A 20,054-nucleotide genomic window follows, 5' to 3' on the forward strand; every position below is an offset into this window, starting at 1 on the left:
CCTACAGCCTAATTCTGTGGCTATCCAAATTGCAAGACCACCAGAAGGGCGGCCTTTACCACACCATTTGGCGTTCTTAGAAAAGACAGCGAAGCCAGTACGAATGAAATCTTCCCTCATCCAGGTTTCTTGGAACAGACATATGTTCTTATCCTCTATGAAAATGTTCCAAGCCGGGCAATTTAATTTGTTGGACAGGCCCGCCACATTCCAAGATAGGATATTTAGGAGGGGGGCTAGAGTCCTCACATGATTAGGAGATGTCGGTACAGTGACCATAGGTTGTACATTCGAATTAGCAGACAACTCATCCTGTGCTAGGCTCCCCTGAACTGCACCATTAGGTAGAGTAGGAGTCTCCACACAGGATTCCAAGTTAGTTTGCATCTGCTGGGGTCCGTTGGTCTGTCCATTGTTCTGTGTGGGAGTATCTAGCTGTACATCATATAGCAGAGGCCCATTACGATCCACTACCTCACCTAAACTTTGCCTACCCAGTCAGTCCACCCTATCTAGGTAACTAAACCTGTTATATGTGGAAAAGTAGTTGTCCACCATGTTTCTAGGGATAGGGTGAATTTTGTTTGCGTTGGATCTCCACCTCCTATCCCTGCTACTAGGCACGAGTTCCCATCCCTCTCCCTCCCCCTCGTGCCCCTCCAAGGTGTAAAAGAAAGACAGGGGGAGGGTTTGGATGGGCGACCCGTGCATATTCCGGGGCCAACTGCAAATGTGCCTAACAGTGGTAGGGTCCCTAAAATTGATGACAACACAGTCACCCTGGATAGACTTCCTAGTGGTGCCTACCCAGGGGACTCTTCTCACCATAAGAACCTCGCTGTGTGTGCCCTCGGGCAGGGGTCTGTTGATGGACAACCAGTGAATAATCTTGTTTTTTAGTGCACCCACTGGTTCTCTGGCAGAAGGGATTAATTCAGGAATACCTGCTAGAATCACCACATATGGGATGGCCTGAGGTGGAAGGTTGACTATCTTGTGCTGTGCATCCATCATTGGTGCCTTTGAAGGAGGTACGACCAGAGCTTCTTGGCGATTTGTATTTGCACAGATTGGATTAGGTAATGATGGATTCTCTGAAATACATGCCAAAGGTTGTTGTGTTAAAATAGGCAGGGATGGAAGTGGGCCTTTTTTGGGGAGGGATTCAGATTTATTCTCCCTCTCCTTACTAATCTTAACACTAGATGTCTCCTTCCCCTCCGTTATACATAAGAGACCCGTGTGGATTTTCAATAAGAGTGATTCTATCTTGGAAATGCGATCCTCCAAGGGATTGAGAATTTCCCTTAGGAGTACTCGAATGTCCAAGGGAGTGAGTGGCTCGTTCCCTGCTGTGCAGTTTAGGCTGAGGGGTGGCTCGGACATATTTGGTGCAAGTGGTAACCCATTTTTTTCAGATTGGCTCGCTAGCTTGGATTTGGGGATCTTTTGGGACAGCTCATTTTTAGAGTTACATTTAGGAGCAGACACCTTGCGTCCTCCGATGGAGCCAACCTTTTTTGTAGTTTTCTTTTTAGGAATTGCTCCTTCCCTCGACCTCCGTGTTGAATCTAAATTAGAGATGGAGCTCTCGGTGATTACATCACCAGTAGGGAGGGTTTGAGTAGCATTCGAGGGAAATGATGGCGGTCTGGCGCAAGGGAAAGGTAAAATGCTTAGTTCCGTAATAGCGGACATCTCGCAATCAGTGGTAATAGAAATAGAACTGCGCGGGTCAGCTAATTCAGGAGTGACATTTGGCCCTCTTAAATCTACCATTTTCGGGACACCAGTTTGTTCAGGCATGAGAGCAAGTGCAAGGTGACCTAGGGAGGATCTTCTAACCCAGTCGATTTCTTGGGATATTCGCCTCTCAAGAATGGATATTTCATCAATTATTAGTGAACCAGCTTTGGCAAAATAAGTGTCTAAAGTACCTTTAGCCGCTCCTACAGCCCGAGTAGATTTACTTCTAGTTTCTCTGGCCGACATTCTCATATGATTCTTCCAGTGCTAAGTAATCAATTTAGCAATGAAGTAAGTCCTTGGCCTTGCCTCGGCCGTCCTCGAACGGCCTCAAACGGCCCGCTCTTCGCCCGGTCTTCGCTCCGCTCCTCGTTCCGCGCGCGTTCCGCTAGCCCGATTGTTAATGCGGTATACGTAGGGCGGAGTAACTAAGGGGAGTGGCTGGGAAGAGGACCCAGCTGCGCCGATGGTGCTCCAGGCGCTGGGGCAGCTGGTCCTCGCAGTCCCGCCCTCCTCGGTGTGCAGGTCTCAGTCAGGCTGGCGTGGAGCAAAGAAACAGGAGTCAAGGCACACAAGAACCAAGTGCCAGCAGGAATTTATACCCTCGAGCGGCTCCCGCGAAGCGGGGGCCGCGAGTCGCTGGTGTGCTACGCTGGTCAAGGGGAGTGGCTGGGAAGAGGACCCAGCTGCGCCGATGGTGCTCTAGGCGCTGGGGCAGCTGGTCCTCGCAGTCCCGCCCTCCTCGGTGTGCAGGTCTCAGTCAGGCTGGCGTGGAGCAAAGAAACAGGAGTCAAGGCACACAAGAACCAAGTGCCAGCAGGAATTTATACCCTCGAGCGGCTCCCGCGAAGCGGGGGCCACGAGTCGCTGGTGTGCTACGCTGGTCAAGGGGAGTGGCTGGGAAGAGGACCCAGCTGCGCCGATGGTGCTCCAGGCGCTGGGGCAGCTGGTCCTCGCAGTCCCGCCCTCCTCGGTGTGCAGGTCTCAGTCAGGCTGGCGTGGAGCAAAGAAACAGGAGTCAAGGCACCTAGATATAGTAAATGACCCGAGCATGGAGAGTGGGCTTAGGAAAAAATCTAGATGGACACCACAAGCCAGTGGGATTAACAACATTGACACCTTTTTTGACCAGGTCTGTGCAGATCTAGACAAACTTAAATTTAAACAACATACTGCTAAGAACTGTGTCACGGGATAATCTGAGCCCAGGGGAACAATTGGCCCTTAAAACACTTCAGAATAATCACACTCTTACACTAAAGGAGGCAGACAAGGGTGGTAATATGGTCCTAATGGATACCAAGGATTACGAGTTAGAAATACGGTCACAACTTAATGACAGATCTTGCTATGAAAAGTTGGGGAGCAATTTGATTTTCAGTCTAACCACCCTGATTAACCAGAACTTTAAGAAATGGCGTGATAACTGTTTACTGAATGAGGATGAATTTATCTTTTTGCATGTGAATCAGCCCAGAAACCCATGCATATATACACTTCCGGAGGATCACAAAAACCTACATTTCCCTCCAAGCAGACCCATTATCTAGGGTATTGGGTGCCCCACAGAGCGCCTACCAGAATATTTGGATGTATTTTTGCAACTTTTTGTTAAAAATGTACCCTCCTATGTTCAAGACACTAAGCATATACTTAATTTACTTAATTTACTAGCAAATATTTCTTGGGAACCAGACATGACACTAGTGACCTTAGACATGGTCTCACTCTATATGAGTATTGAACATGAGTATGGACTGACAGCCTTGAGGCATACTTTGAATCAAAGGTCAGCCAGCTTCTAGCAACATACGGATATGTTGCTTCAGATGATAGAGCTTATTTTGACAAACAATGTGTTTCTATTTAAAGACATGTGTAGCCGACAACTCAAGGGGACCGCGATGGGTTCCAGATTTGCTCCCTCATACGCCTGCCTCTTCATGGGGTTTCTGGAGATGGAGCTGATCTGGGGCTCTAAAGGTACACCCTGGAATGATAATATTTTCTATTGGGGTCATTACATAGACGACTGTCTAATGATCTGGACTGGAAGCCTGGAACGATTAAAGGACTTCTGCACATACTTTAACAGCAACACATGCAACATTAGCTTCACATACCAGTACAGCAGGGATTACATAGTTTTCCTTGATGTAGAGCTGTACATTGACAACAACAGAATAGAAAGCAGATTCTTTCACAAACCTACCTCGGGCAACTCTGTGCTACAAGCACCGTGTGCGCATCCCAAATGTCAAATCGATGCCATCCCCTTTGGCGAGATGACCAGGGCCAGACGCAACTGCAGCAATGATAGGGAATGCGAGACAGTGCTTGACGAAATGGAAATGAGGTTTCTTTGTAGGGGTTATAGTAACCAGGTGCTGAACGCTGCCAGAAAACGTATCCTCAAGATAAGTAGGGCGGGGGTATTCTCCGTTAAACAGCAAACAGACTGGTCGTAATGGACACAAGGAAGTAAGACTTATAACGGACTACAATAGCCTCTCAGTTCAATTCAGAAAGTACTTACAAAAACACTGGCACCTGTTCACTACATACTGACTACTTAAGGATCACATCTCTATCAGAGCTAATCTAACTTTTCGTAGGGGGAGAACTCTTGGAAATTTCCTCAGCCCAAGCTATCCCATGCCTAAACCCAAGGAGAATTGGCTTACTACGCACAAGCTCAGTTTCTATAACTGCAGACACTGTGGGATGTGCAGACACGCAATGCACAAAACAAAGCAGTTTGTGGTTAAAGATGTGGGTACATTTGACATTACACATAACATCACATATAACACCAAATATGTTGTGTACCTAATTTTTTGCAAATGCAATAGAGTATATGTGGTCAGTACAATAAGGTGCCTTAAGGAGAGGGTGGGAGAATACATGAGGGCAATCAAGTCAAATGACAACTGTTACCCTGTTGCTACCCATGCAATGGAATGTCCGTCACAAAAGGGACATAAGTGCTTCAAATTTTGTGGTATAGATCATGTAATTAGGGACCCTTGTGGTGGTAATAGGGAACTCTACTTATGACGCAGGGAGGCAATGTGGATACTAAGATTGAGATCTGTAGAAACTGGGTTGAACATCGACCATGAACATCAATACTTCCTTGGTGATTAAATTGCCACTGTAGTAACCTGCCCCATGTACGTAACCTGTCTAACACGACAATACACATATGCCCAGTTGTGCTCTGGTATATTTACACATTTGGTTTTTGTGTTTATGTACTGTGCTAATGTTTTTATGATAATTTGACTGTGCTAAAATAACTATGTATGTTAGCCATACCCTCAACTGCACACTGTAATATGTGTCTATGCACTGTTGAATATATCTCAACCTATATGAAAATTACTATGGCCTCCAAATCTGTCTTCTTGTCCAAATAGACTCTACTTGTTTCCTTGCCTCAGCCTATCCTCATGAATGCCCTACCTATATACAACCATTATTTGGGATAGCTACCCTTTTGCTTGGTGGCTCTGTTCACTTTATGAATCTCACTTTTTGGGGATGTAAGATACTTTCTTTCTTCCTTATATTATCTGATCACCATTTTAACTCCAATTTTGGTTTTACCACTCCTATATGGCACCCTATTGTGACTTGCCATTATCGTTTGGTCGTGTAACACACTGCCCTTTATTCCCTTGACAAACCCTATGCTTTGCTTTGGTTTAATTTAGCCCCTCACTAATGTGGCGCTTACCTTTTTTAGACTTAATTCTCTGTAATACTACACCAATATGGCGCTTGATTTTTTGATACAAGGAAGGGCTCCAACAATAATTTGTCATGAGTCCGAATTCTGCTCAAATATACTTCCTTTTTTTAAATTACTGATCACCATGTTCTACATGAGTGCACCAATTTACAAATATAGGTGTCTATTTTAGAAACTTGTCGATAATGATTTTCCGATATAATACATATTCTAAATATTGCCATGATAATTGTGTGTACTTTGACTGTATACCTACTATTGGGCTGTGCTAACTCATTGTTTTCAACATTTTTGACACCCCCCACTAGATGACTGGATGTAGATTAGTATCACTCTAATATGGCACTCATTTTACGGGCTACAGAAGGGAATTAACATGCACTCCGTTAGTTCATCCTGTTTGTTTTACATAATACGCATGCGTTCAGACATGGTGCTCACACAGAAAGCCGAACGCCAAGGGTCATGTCACGAAACAACGCCTAGAAGTAAACAGGCTGTAGATAGGGGATAGAACCTACCTTTCTATTCACACCTTGACTGCTAGCAGAATTCTAGCATGTATCCTCTTTGTTAGAGGGACCGTACTCTGATTCTCGTGCTCTAATACTCCTGTCATTGGAGAACCACAACTTCCCCTTATACGCAAGGCTCATGCACACCAACAATTATTTGATGAGTTTTTTGGACCCACTAGATTGTTATATATCTTGTACCGTGAACTAGAAGGTTTAGTATCAATTCTTGCTCTAGTTTTTTTACTTCCTTTTTCCTTAAGACTCTTCTGCCATTAAAGCCTTACTTCGCAACCCTCGGATTGATCTCTCCTAAATAACATATAGTACGATATTTACAATGGATAAGAATTAGTGTGGTGAGTCGAGTACTCTAGCCTTTTGAAATTTTGCCTAGCATTGGGGGTTACAAACTTGATGCACTGAAGGATGATCTTTTTCACCATATGCTAGACAGTTCCTTTCTTATTTCCTGATACCTGGTTGTATTCTCACCAACTACTCCAGTGTACAGTTACTTATTTGGAAGAAAGTCTATTGGGCCCCTTGGTTTCACTCGTCATTATTAATTTATTAACTTCTTATCCTCTGCACGAGAGTTTTCTCTTTGAGCACACAACCCTAATTTGAGCATCAGTTAAGCTATACTGCGTTTATCAACATGGATTAATATTTACAATTTGGGGTTTGTCTCTGTTAAAACATAAAGACAACTGGAAGTCACTTTATGTAATTAATTCAATTGTTGGTCAGCATATAGACAGTACGAGCTCATTACTGTACTTTCTGATGCTATTCTTTTTTACTCCCTATAGATTACCACAATCTGATTGTCCTTTATTCCCTACCCGATTGGCACAGCAGGAATACTCTCTATGGGACCTATCGACCTCCAATCTAGCATGCCTAGCGTGCCGGTTATCAGATTCTTGCACTATCAATAACAGGTGCTTGATCAATTAATACTCTTACATAGGCTCTATTTCCTCGTCACTCTACTCTGTATCCTCTACTGCTTTTAATTAATTCTTCATGATGGTCATGAAGCAGTGTTGTAAGCTAATAAGGCTTAACCGTACTTACCAATCCCAGTACCTTTTTTAAGATCTGGACAATCTTGGACAACTTGGACAACTTCTTGAACTCTGTGACCTTTAGGATATGCAATAATGGAAATGGCACACAATATGACCACCATGCTGCACCCATGCGCATTTTACATACTGGTTGTGCATATGGCAACTATGCACATAGGATAATCACTTTTTCACGTGAGTTGGTGATGGTGAAGGTAATTGCCTAAATGTCTTAGGCTCTTGTTTTGGGAAATTCTGTATCCCTGATATTTATACTTGACTTGTTGTAGCCCTGACGAAGTCACTAAAACACATGTTGGCTACGTGAACTGTGAACAAGATTTAAAAATTAAAGATCTTTGCTGGCGCTAAAGAATCGGATGATCTCATTACTCACATAAAACAGAACAATTCTCTTTTCTCATCTAATGTGTAAATTGACAATAAATATTGTATGGTAATTAACCATTTGTATATATAGTGTGTGTCCAGGAATCGTTAATTCTTGTACAGGGCTTCCTCAGCAGGGTCTCACTTTTAGGAGCATAGGGTAAACACTCCTATCTTGTGTGCACAACTTTACACAAATATTGGGCCCGATTCCCAAAAGTAATCTGAGACAAAATCCTAACTTTATGACTTTTGGTATTCACAGAAGGCATTTAGGAGTACTGAAGTTAGGATTTTGTCTCCGTTAAACTAAAGTTTTGGTCTAAGTAAGCCTGGGCAAAGCACTACGCTACGCTCGCGTAGTTTGCGAAGTTTGCGCTACTTCGCACTACACGAATTGCACGTAGCACAGTGCAAACACGCGTAGCGTAGCGTTGCGTAGTGCAGCGGTCATTTTTTGCTAGCTCGCGGTCCTCAGCGTCAAGTTGGCGACCGCGAGCAAGCAAAATGACATCCCGGCGAGACTTTTTCCTTGTTCGCGAACAGCAACATCAAGTTGGCGATCGCAAGCGTGGAAAATAAACCTCCCGGCGAGATTCTCAACGCGGGGAGGTCAGGTTTCTCATTGCGAGTGGTCGTGTATGCTCGCGACCTCTCACGATGAGAAGCTACCAGTCCGCGTTGAGAAAGCTGCAGCTCGGGTAAAAATCTACTCGAGCGGCAGAAAACTACAGCTCGCACTGTGCAAGATGCCGTTTTCAATTATTGCACAGTGCCGGATGCTTGTCCTTACTGTGCAATCATTGAAAACGGCATCTTGCACAGTGCGAACAGGGTACTACGCAGTTCGCGAAGTGCTACGCGTAGCTCGCGTAGTGTGAAGTGCACTTTGCGTAGCTATGCATAGCGCTACGTCCAGGGTTAGTCTTAAGTTAAACTTAAGACAAACTTAAGTTTAACTGAGACAAAATCCTGGTCGTAAAGTTAGGATTTTGTCTCAGTTACACTTAAGTTTGTCTTAAGTTTAACTTAAGACCAAAATTTAAGATTAACTGAGACAAAATCCTAACTTTAGTACTCCTAAATGCCTTCTGTGAATACCGAAAGTCGTAAAGTTAGGATTTTGTCTCAGATTACTTTTGTGAATTGGGCCCATTATGCATTACTATCAGGTGAGCGTCAGTCTTTAGTCCCTCAACATTTTACCTGTGCGATTTTCCTAAGGATATTATAGTTAGGCTCAGATTTCATACACACAAAAGCATAGAAATTTAGCAGCTACAGCTAAAAGCTTATTATAACTTGCGCCCCTGCAATGCACTGCTTATGATCTTATATAATACATCGCTGATAACATGATCAGTGACATCACTCATGACATCTTAAATGCCATAATTGATCACATCATCCACAGAACCACTCACACAACCACTCACCTACCCACACAACTACTCACACACCCACAGATCCATACAACAACTCACACACCCAATCACATACCCATACACCATTCGCATACCCATTTACAGACCTATACAAGCACTCACATGTCCACTCACACAAACATAGCTACACAGACACCTACTCCCACCCATACAATCACTCACACACCCAACAACTAATCACACACCCATTCACAAACCATAGAGGCACTAATATACCTACTCACACACCTGTACAGCTACTCAGACACCCACTCACACACTGATACAGCTGCACAGCCACTCAGCTGACATATGTAAGAAATAGTATCATTAAGTAGTACAGAAAGAATAGTCATTGAACTTATGCAGTAGCTTAGTATATGGCTTTATATCTCAGAAACGTTTACAAAACACTTCCATTCATTGCATGTCTGTCTTTGAGATGTCATGAGTGATGTCACTGACCATGTAATGAGTGATGTAATATGTGAGGTCATAAGCAGTGCATTGCAGGGGCATAAGTTGTAGTGAGCTCAGTTAACTATAATTGCTGAGTTTTTATGATTTTTTTGCATGTGAAATTTGAACCTAACTTTAAATGTCCCTGTAACCTTTTGTTGTCTTCAGTGAATGTATAATATTATATCTATATAGACAACACCTAACCAGCACTATTGCAGTGAATAAAAATGTGGTGAGTGGTACTCATGCTAACAAAGGTAATTCAGCCTCAAATGTAAGTTCTGTACAGAGCGGAACTGATTCGGAAGATGGCAGTGAGTCAGCAAGAAGCAATAAAGGCAAGGAGACCACAAATTTTACATTGGCGGATTTTTTGAGGCTGGATCACAGGGAAACATAACGCCCACGGGATCCCCAATACAAACATGGTAGCGAAGAAACCAAAGAAGACGGGAATGGAGGAAACTCAGGAATAAACGCCAACAAAATAACACAAGCCAGAAAGTGGAGGTGAAAGTAAAAGCCAATGACAACACCGAAATCAACTTAACAGATACCGAGTTGACGAAGGCAGAAATACAATTACTATCCCTGGGTCTTGCGTTCTGTCCCAAAATTAACTTCAAATACAATAAGACCATGATTGATGTGTTTAAATTTGTAAGAAAACTGAAACTGGTGAAAGTTAAAAATGCAAAAAATCCCCCACCTAAAGAAAAAGGAATGCTTGCCACTCAACAAAATATTTTGCAGGCCTCAGATGTGGTAACTTTGAAGGTGCTACAAGCACTACTGGAAGAAGCCAAAATGCAGAATGTGACGATATCGATGCAACAAGCCATAGATAGAGTAGGTATGAACATTTCGAAAACATCGGAAAGCCCATTCAAGCAGGTTTCTACATTTATCCCGATGATGTCTAGGGATGCGGTAGATGTTTTCAATGACCTGGTGATAGAAGAATTAAAGAAACTCAATCGAAAAATCAATTTCATTAAAAGTAAATGGAAGTATCAGGAAAAACAATATCATAACCTAATGAAGAAAATATGTAACAATAATGAAATCATTGTAAATAAAGTGGATAAAGGTGGCAATAAAGTGCTTTGGCCAAAAACTGAATATCTGAAAGAGGCATACAAACATTTAGATGATGCATCATGCTATAGAAGAACCACTTCACAGGATTTAGTGACTGTCAAATCGGCAGTCAAAGATAATTTGTCCCAATGGAAGCGGGAAGGGTTGATTACGAAGGAAGAATTCAATTTCCTAAGTAAAGAATTCCCAGTGGTTCCAGTAATCTACTTCATCCCCAGGGCGGCCGATAATTTCAGCGAGAAATGGACTTCTAGAGAAAATCTCACAATATGTGGATTATTACTTACAGGGAATTGTTACCAGTTTACTATCATAATTAAGGACACGGGATTTCCTTAAGAAACTGCACAAAATGGCTCGGAAAGAAGAATACCTGTTTATCACAATGGATATTACATCATTATATAAAGCATAAAACATGTTGATGGTTTAAAGGTGGTTGAGCATTTTCTTAACAAGAGACCAATTTGTTTTTACAACTATAACCAAATGCTGCTAAAAAAGATTGACTTATGTTTAACAAATAACTATTTTTCATTTGGCAAGGACATTTTTCAACAAATATGGGGAGTTGCTATGGGAGCCTGCTTCTTCCCCAGCTACGCGTCTTTACACGTGGGCTGGTGGGAGGAGCAGGTTCTCAAGGTAAAACATGGACAGGATTGGTATAAACATGTAGTAAGTTTGTGGCAATGTTTTTATCATTTGGAGGGGATTGAAGGAAACTGCCCTTTCATTCGTAGAACAGATTAATATGAATACATTAAATTTGGAGCACAGATCAGTAACCAATCAATTGAGTTTTTAGAGGGACAAGTATATTTTAATAATGGTCGAGTGGAATCGAAATTGCACAGGAAAATAACATCAGGAAATTCGATTCTCCACGCTTCAAGCTCGCAACCTAGACATCTTATTTGGTGTATTCCATATTGGGAATACATGAGGATCCGTAAGGTATGTAGCTCTGAAGTAGACCTTGTAATTTGTCAAAATGAGGCAACTGAAAGATTCTTAGAACGAGGTTACAATGCAGAAAATCTGATTCAAGCGAGTGTGGGGGCTACCACATTGCCAGACAAGCCTGATGCTATTAGGTTGGTCACATCATTTTGCAAACAGGAGAGGCAAATAAGATCCATTATCAACAATCAATGGCCCATTGTGTTGACAAACATCATGTTGGGCCATGTCTTCCCTGATAAACCCTCCTTGACATTTAGACGAGCGCCCTCGGTTACTAGCAGCCCTGAAGTAAGTTCTAGTCAAAATTGGTTGTTGGTTGTCCCCACAGAATGGATTTTATAGATGTATCTTGTGTCGGGCCTGTAAATGTGGTGTCAACATGCAAAGCTATAAAGCTGCATTTGTGGAAAAGCAAGTTCGTATCGGGGGTACTTTACATGTAGAACTGAGTTTGCTGTTTATGTGCTTCAATGCCCGTGCGGTTTGAGATACGTGGGAAGCACAAAGCTACAGGTGCATATCAGAATTTTGCAGCACATCAGGGCAATAGTGAACTCTGATCCAACGTACCCAGTTGCCTGACACTTCAAATTAATTCATAACAACAACTTAAATATTTTGAAATATTTTGTAATTGGGGCAGTGCCTAGTTTAAGACATTGGAATCAAATTGGGCTCAACACAAGTGAGGATCTTCATAATATTTTATAATTCCAATCAAGGGTGACATTGTTTAATGTGTCATGGCTGAAAATGTTTTTGGTCTCAGCTTCACAAATCTGAGATATGTGCAATAGTTAATCATGTTTAGGAAGAATTTCGCAGTTTCTATGGGGAATATTTACAAGGCGGCGATATAAAATTATCGCTGGTTTTGCGGCCGTTTTCGGCCGAAAAGCGACAATAATTTTATCGCCTAATCAGCAAGGTCACGTTATCGCATGAAACCTTGCCTTAGCGCCTGAATTCCGAACGCCCATCTTTGCATCTCTAATTAGATGAAAAGTGGGCGTTCCTCCCCAGGATAACGGGAGAAATGTCGCTAAGCGACATTTCTCCTGTTATCAAGCCTCAAGCAAAGCAGCATAGCGACAAGAAAAGTAGCGGAAACCCCTGTTATCGCTACTTTCCTTACCCCTGCTTCAGGACTGATTTAGCCATGATATCCTATGGAAGGTGGATATCATGGCTAAGTTTGTGGGGTCCTATCAACAAGCTAACGCCACATTGCGTGAGATTATCGCTGGGTTTCCAGCGATAATCTCACGTTAGGCAGTTAGCACAAGGATTTTTATCGCTTTTGAGATAAGCGTTGCTCATAGCACGCTACCTCAGCGATAAAAATCCACGCTAGCCGGAGATAATTATCCTAGCGCTAAGTGCGCATAGCGATAATTATCGCCGGTTGTTGCTGATATGCTCCTATGTTTTTATAATTCTATCTGATTGAAATAAGTACGAGTCACTTTATCTATCTTCTTTTTCATGCATAAATCAGCACTTTTTATTGGTATAGAATACAGTTGGGACTATTCATATGTATTCAGAGTGAGGAGCTACAACCGTAATTAATGCCTGAATGGATAAGGGTCAAACCATTTGGAAAATGAAAAATAATAGGTATTCAAAAGTAGTCGATGGATGTATGAACCAACATTATGAGATGAGCTTGGTATTTATATGCGGCTATTTAGCTTCCAGAATGGAGTTAAAGTGAGCACTTTAGCACATTATCTGCACTTTATTAGCACACTGCACTTCATTAAGTGGTTATCAGGCATTAGGACATTAAGAAATATAGAGTAAATATTGTTTGCATATATTAACAAGAATAAGATCTTTTTATAAATAACTATGGTAATCATTATTAATCTTATATATGTTTGATGCCACTGATAGTAATATAGTTTTTTCAGATTTAACCCAGAATTCAATCAATCAATAATCAATAAAAGCTTTATTCGGAAGCAAGGCACATCCATAAAAGCAAGGTACAAATACAACAAAATACAGCAAGTTTATAAAATTCATGTAATGACATTGCGTACAAAAATCTAACGAACCAGTCCCTTTCGGAATAAATATAATTGATCACAGAGAAAGCTGAACAGGTCAGAGGTCAGTAGGAACTTGATTATCAGCAAAAATTGTAGATAAAATATGAACGGTAGTTATGAAAGATTGATTTGTGTGTTTTATAAGATTTGTTGACATATAACCAGCAGTCGGAACGACTGGGTGTTTTGTGCTTAAAGATTTGATCTGTGCCTTATACAAAGTTTTAAGAACATAGCAATATTAAAACAAATTGCAGGAGACTCCAGCATTTGAAGGGCCAATAATGCTGGACGGCATTCACGTATTGACAATTGATTCAAAACAGGTTTCAGCCACCGTTTTCTAGGTTCAGTAAAATATTTACAGAAAAAAGTAACGTGCAAAAGGGACTGTAGAGAAAGGTCATCACAGGGACACATGGGAAGAACCCTTGACCAGTCATTTGGGTTGGGAAAGGTAATTAGTCGGTGGAAATTGTTAAATCTGAATCTGGTGAGTAGGAAAACATCGTGAATTGGAAAACAAGAGGACAAATAAGGCTCAATTTTAAAAGAAGTTTGGATTAATATGGAATGCTGGACAGAAGATTTATTTGCTTCTGTTGTTAACCGGAGATTGTCAAGATGTTTTAGACATTCCGCCTTGAGTGATTTGCGGGAAAGTCTTAGCATGTCATGTGGTGCTGAATAGAAATTAGGGTAACCCAAGTCATTGAGGAAGTTACGGACGTAATTTAGCCAGGGAATTTTTTCAGAATGGTCCAACTGTTGACAATCAGTAATGATTTCTTTGGTTAAGGACGTCTTGTCTGAGGTCCAGATGCGGTGCCACAGGAGAATTGGTTGTAGTCGGATGAGGTCGGTGATGAATGGCATTCCAAGTTCTTGGTGGCAGGCGTAGGTAGGTGAGGAATGAGGGAGTGATAGTAAATATCTTATAAAGGAGTTTTCTGTTTTTTGGATAGAATCTACTCGGGCATGACCCCAGATACCCGCACCATAGATAGCAGTTGTAATACATTTTGGGCGGTAAATTTCCAGGATATCTTTCGGGGATCTCTTTCCGAGTCTCTGGGTGAAGGACACTAGAGCCATTGTGGCCTTTAAAAACTGATGGTTTCTCGACTCAATTGCCCTTTTCCAGGTCTCCCTGTTGTCTATTACCACTCCTAAATAGGGATAAGTTGTTGTGTTTTCTATCTTGGTGGTGGTGATAAAGATGCCTGGGCCCTTTAGTGATGTTTTGCCAGAGGACATGATGAAAGTTTTATGTGGATTGATTTTTAGGTCAAGAGTGGACATGAAGTTGTAATAACGGGTCAGGGAGCGTTGGAGTTCTAGCGGTGTGCAGGCGAGAATTACCGCGTCATCGGCATATAATAATGCCGGAATTGGGCGGTTTTTGATCAGGGGTAGGTCCTGGCTCCCTTCCAGCATGGCTGCCTCCAAGCCGTTTGTATAGATGGTGAAAAGGAAGGGGGCCAGGACGCAGCCCTGTCTTACTCCCCGTTCTACCTTGAAAGATGAAGAGAGTTGGCCCCCTGTACCGAACCTCACTCTGGCGGTGGCGCCAGAGTAGAGTTCACGGATGTAATTGACTATTGTCCTAACCACCCCTATGTCCAACATAATTGACCATAGTTTGCGTGTGAAACGCAGTCGAACGCTGCGGAAAGGTCGACATAGGCCATATGGAAATTGCCTCCCTTTGCGTTCACATACTTTCCTCTTAGCAATACTAAGTTCAGGACCTGGTCGATTGTTCCCAAACCCTCTCTGAAGCCGTATTGTAGATCGGAGATGATACTATTGTGGTCTGTCCAGCGTTGTAGGCGGTCAAGTAGAACACGACCCACCACTTTACCGAGGGAATCAAGCAACGAGATAGGACGGTAACAAGTCGGGCTGTTGCGGTCCCCCTTTTTAAATATTGGACTCGGACCATGAGTCCATTGGACCTGTCTCGCTGGATGCATTCAGTACTCTAGATAAAAGGGGAACCCACAGATCAATGTTGGACTTATATAGGTCTACGGGAACCCCATCCGGCCCTGGAGCCTTTCCCCCCTTGCTGGCTTTCAGGGCTAAAGTGATGTCATCCAGGGTGAATTCAAGGGGGGTGGGGTGCGACTCATAAGTAGAGGCTGGGATATCCTGCGCGGAGAAATTTGGAGATGATGGAAAGGGGTGAGTTAAGCTGAATATATGGGAAAAGTGATTGATCCATTCTTGCTCCGGTATGGCCACCTCTAGGGAGTTGCGATTTTTTGGGCCTGAAAGGAAGGATGAGTTAATTACCTCCCAAAAAGCTGAAGAATCCTTCACTTTAGAGCTTTTGTGAAGGGCAGACCAAAGTTCTTCTTTCAATTCTGTTTTACGTTTCTTTAAGGACTCGCGGTAGAATTTTCTGGCTTGGGCGACCTCGGGTTTGATTCTCGGGACTTTCTTTAACGCCAGTTTGAGTGCTTTGTGAGCCTTAGAACAGGTGGAATTGAACCAGCTAAATATGGAGTTCTTTTTAGGTTTGGGGGGAATGGTTAGGGCCTTATTGATCTCTATTACAATGATCTGGAAATTTGTTAATACCTCAAGGGGAGAGGAGGAGTCCGCCAGGCAAGATGTAAAGGCTGCTCTGTTCCCTGTGATGAGCTCTTTCAGAATTGTTTCAGGGTTGATACAGGACCATTTTAGGGCGTAGCCATTTGGTCGGTTCATTGTGAGGTTATTCTGATGTAGTGAGTTTATTGCATGAGTGGAAGAACCAGGTAGGTTCAGAGTGATGGAGATAGGGAAGTGATCGCTGTAAATGCAATCATGAGTGGTAAAATTTGTAATCAAGTTGACTGCACTGAAAGACAGAAGTATAAAATCTATGCAAGTCATAGCACCTCTACCGTGATATGTTGGGGTCAGCTTAATGGGTGGAGTTGATAGTTCATTGGAGAAAGTAATTTGCAAAGAGGACATAATTTGATTCATCAATGAGCCTTTGGTGGAGTGGGAAAAATGAGTAGCAGGGGATTCGTTGGAATCCATAAAACCACAGGTGATCTTGTTTTTGTCGCATAGTGATAAATTGAAATCTCCCCCCCAAATCAAGAAGGGATTGTTAACTTGGGGCTGTTGAAGGTATTCCATGAGAAAAGATCGAATTTCTTGCAGCAAACCTGTCAATTTTGTGTCTTGCCAGTTATTATAAAAGTTAACAATCAGAACGTGCGTGTGTTTATTTATTATGATGGATATAATCTGGTAGTTGGATTCAGATTTTAGTACATTGGTGAATTGACCTGGAATGAGATTAGAGATGTAGATCACTAAGCCTCCCTTTGCGCGCCCTGAGGGCGAGGGAAGCGCAGGGGAAAAAAAGGTTTTATAACCATTTAAGTGAGTAGAAAAAAGAGCCCAGGTTTCCTGCATGCAGATAATGTCGTGGCGCCTAACGAAATCTAGCCAGCCCTCATTATGAATTTTAGAGAGAAGGCCTGCAATGTTCCAAAAAATTAGGCTAAGTGGATGACAAGAAAAAAGTTTTGCGGGGATATTTAATGAGGTGGGTTGTGGAGTTATTTGAGTAGCAAGAGGGACCTCGGGGGTTGGAATTAGATTGGGGTCTATGTAAGAAGTACTTTGTAGGTTAAATTGAATGTCTGTAGAAGTTAAGAGAGCGGGTAGGGGTGGTTGGGGGAAAGTGGGAAGTATTAAAAAGTGAGAAGGAAATAGAGATGATGAGTTACTCGTTGGGGGGAGTACTGCGTCTGAATAAGAGTTTGGTTGAGGGGGTTTTTTGCTGGGGGGTTGGACAGATTTAAGAGTGTGAGGGGACTTTGTAGCCAGGAGAAGTCAATCAACTTCCTCAATTTGCGATAGAGAATTAAATCTGTTTTCCGTTAATATTGAGCCATTCGGAGGATTAGGTAGATAAATGGATGGGCGGTAGAAAAAACCAAGAGGAAGGGAAGAGATTGAAGTTAAATTGAGGAAGGGATCCTCTTTTTGCACTAAAATGGAACGGGCGAGTCTGGGAGATCTAAAGTTCACGATGATGCAGTCTCCCTGAATCGTTTTTTCTGAGGGGCCAATCCAATCTGTTCTTCGTGCCATGATAATTTGATTTGTGTTATGGACATTGTAATGTCTATGTTTAACAAGCCAATCCACCACTTTATTTCTCAGGGAAGGCCAGGATTCTGTCACTCCTGGGTCTAGGGGGGGGACTCCAGTTAAAACCACTATGTATGGACAAGTGGCGGGCGGCAAGTTTGGACGAGCTAGATTTGAATAAGACCTATTGATGGGATTATTGGGGTAAGTAGGTGTGCAAGGATTTTTTTGTGGAAGGTGTATTGTGGGTAGGTTATTATCTGCCAGACTCCTGCTAGTTGCTAAACTAAGAGGTGGATGCGGGATGCCATTAAGCGGGTTGTTTTTCCCGGGTTGGCAAAATGAATCTTTTTGATGAGTGACCTTAGTTGTAGCATCAGTGGGGGAAATTGAAGGAGGGTGAGAAGGTGGGGGTTGTTGACTGTGCGGTTCTTTAGAGACTAGGAATTGAGTCAGCTTGATCTCAAAGGAACTAAGTAATTCCTTCAATTTAGCAAAGAGACTGGAGGCCATATCGTCCAATTTTTGAGCGAGGACGTTTCCCAAGTCTTCAAGTTGAATATGGACTGTTGGTAGTGGGTTTGGGCCAGGTAGAGTTTCTTTGCAGTAGGACTGAACAATGTCGGAGGATTCCCCTGGCTCAGTTTGAGTACCCTGAGTTAGCGTTTTTGGTTTAATGGAGTTGGTACGTTGTTTAATTGCCCTAGGCTTTTTCTGGGTTTTCCCTATTAATGCGACTTGGAGATGTTTCGATTTTCCTCGCGTTTGTGGGCCCTTAGAGGAGGGAGTACTGGGGTGAGGGTTAGTATCGTTATTGGCTGATGGGATTTGGGTGGTTGGGGAAAAAGGTATGGATGGGGTACTAGAGTGAGGTATTTTAGGAGGGGAAGAAACTGTACTGTGAGAGGAGTGGCTAGGCGGGAGTGGGTGTGACGGTTCGATGGACAGTCTACGTTCTATGAGGTCGATTTCGTTACTTATAATTGAGTCAGCCCGCAGAAGGTATGCATCCAAAGTCCCCGCGGAGCAGATACGCTTCTCCATAGTTTTTGCGCGAGTATGAATCAATGTCAAGATTTTACTAATGGAATGTAGTAACCAGACCTATTAATACAAGCAAGACAAAAGGCCAAGGGTACTCACGAAGGTGCTGTCTGGGTGTTCTGAATGAGCAGTACGTGAAGTGGCTTTGATCGTGGCTCTGCACAGGAACAGAGTGGCGAGAGTCCAGCCCCACCCACGCCGGCCCACGACGGCCTCAGACGGTCCTGCCCTTGTCCTCGCGGGAGGAGGGACCAGTCGTTGTTTTATAGCGCCTCCTGGCGCGCTGTGAAGTCGCTGGCGGGGGCGTTGCTGCGGGGCTGCAGGGCTGCTGGTCCTTGTGGTCCCGGACCAGTTCAGGGAGAGGAGCCGCCAAGCCCGGCCGGCACTGGAGCGTGTGGTGGAGAGTCTCCTGTGCCTCAGCGGGGCTGTTGCAGGGTCAGGGATTCTGTGGCCAGAGATGCGATCACCCGGAGTCAAAGGCAAGGCGCTAGCGTGCTGCACTGTCTATGCTGTGTCGTCCACCATCCAGCGATGTAGCCAGTGCCTACGAGGAGATGCAATCAGAAGTATGAGGCGCTGGACTAGGCTTCGCCAAACCTGAGGGACAGCTCAACTCACTGTGGCCTCAAGCCCGTCCGTCCCCAGCGCAGGAGATTTGCCCCAATGACTCCAGACGTTCGCTCCAGCAGTGGGAAGCACCCCCGACCAAAGCTCCCACGATTTAGGGGGTCGTATTAGCGTAGCAGAAAGCCCAGCAGGTCGCATCAGGGCGCCCCACAGCCACCACGCAGCCGACAGGCCCTCGTGGATTCAAGGGGCGCAGCAGTCACTAATCTCCCCACAATGTAGATTGGATCCTTGGAGCCTTCAGGCAGCACCGGGACACATCCGGTCAGGCACCGCTGCCGACCAGGCACACACCGCGGTCTACCTTGCAAAGCAGCGCCGGGTCCTCGCGTGATCACAGGGGCCGCGCGTCCCGCAGCTACAGTTCCCAGCACCTTCGAGGCCCCGGAGCGGATCTCCAGATCTCCAGACCGCTCCAGCGCTGCGCAGCCTCTCAGAATGTCAGCGGGCACCCCGGGGAGGCAAACAGGGACAGTAAGTGATGCGGCCACAGCAGGAACCGACGTCCGCTCACAGCGATCCGGCCCCATGACGGCTGCGGGTGAGGGCCGAACGAGCAGCGTCCACCTGCACAGTAGTCGTCAGTGAACAGTGTTTTGAATCAAACACGGCAGACGCTTCTAAGTCCAACCCCAGTGATAGTTTCAAACCTCCGAGGATTAATTTGCGCCTAAAAGGCTTCTTTTAAATTGTTTTACCATAATGACCAAGGGTAATATTGTCTGCATAAGCTCAGGGGAGGAAGTGCTTAACATCAGTATTAATTGATGTGGTAATCAGTGGACAAT

This window comes from Triturus cristatus, chromosome 1_2 (genome assembly GCF_964204655.1).
Source record: "Triturus cristatus chromosome 1_2, aTriCri1.1, whole genome shotgun sequence".
In the NCBI taxonomy this organism is placed as follows: Eukaryota; Metazoa; Chordata; class Amphibia; order Caudata; family Salamandridae; genus Triturus; species Triturus cristatus.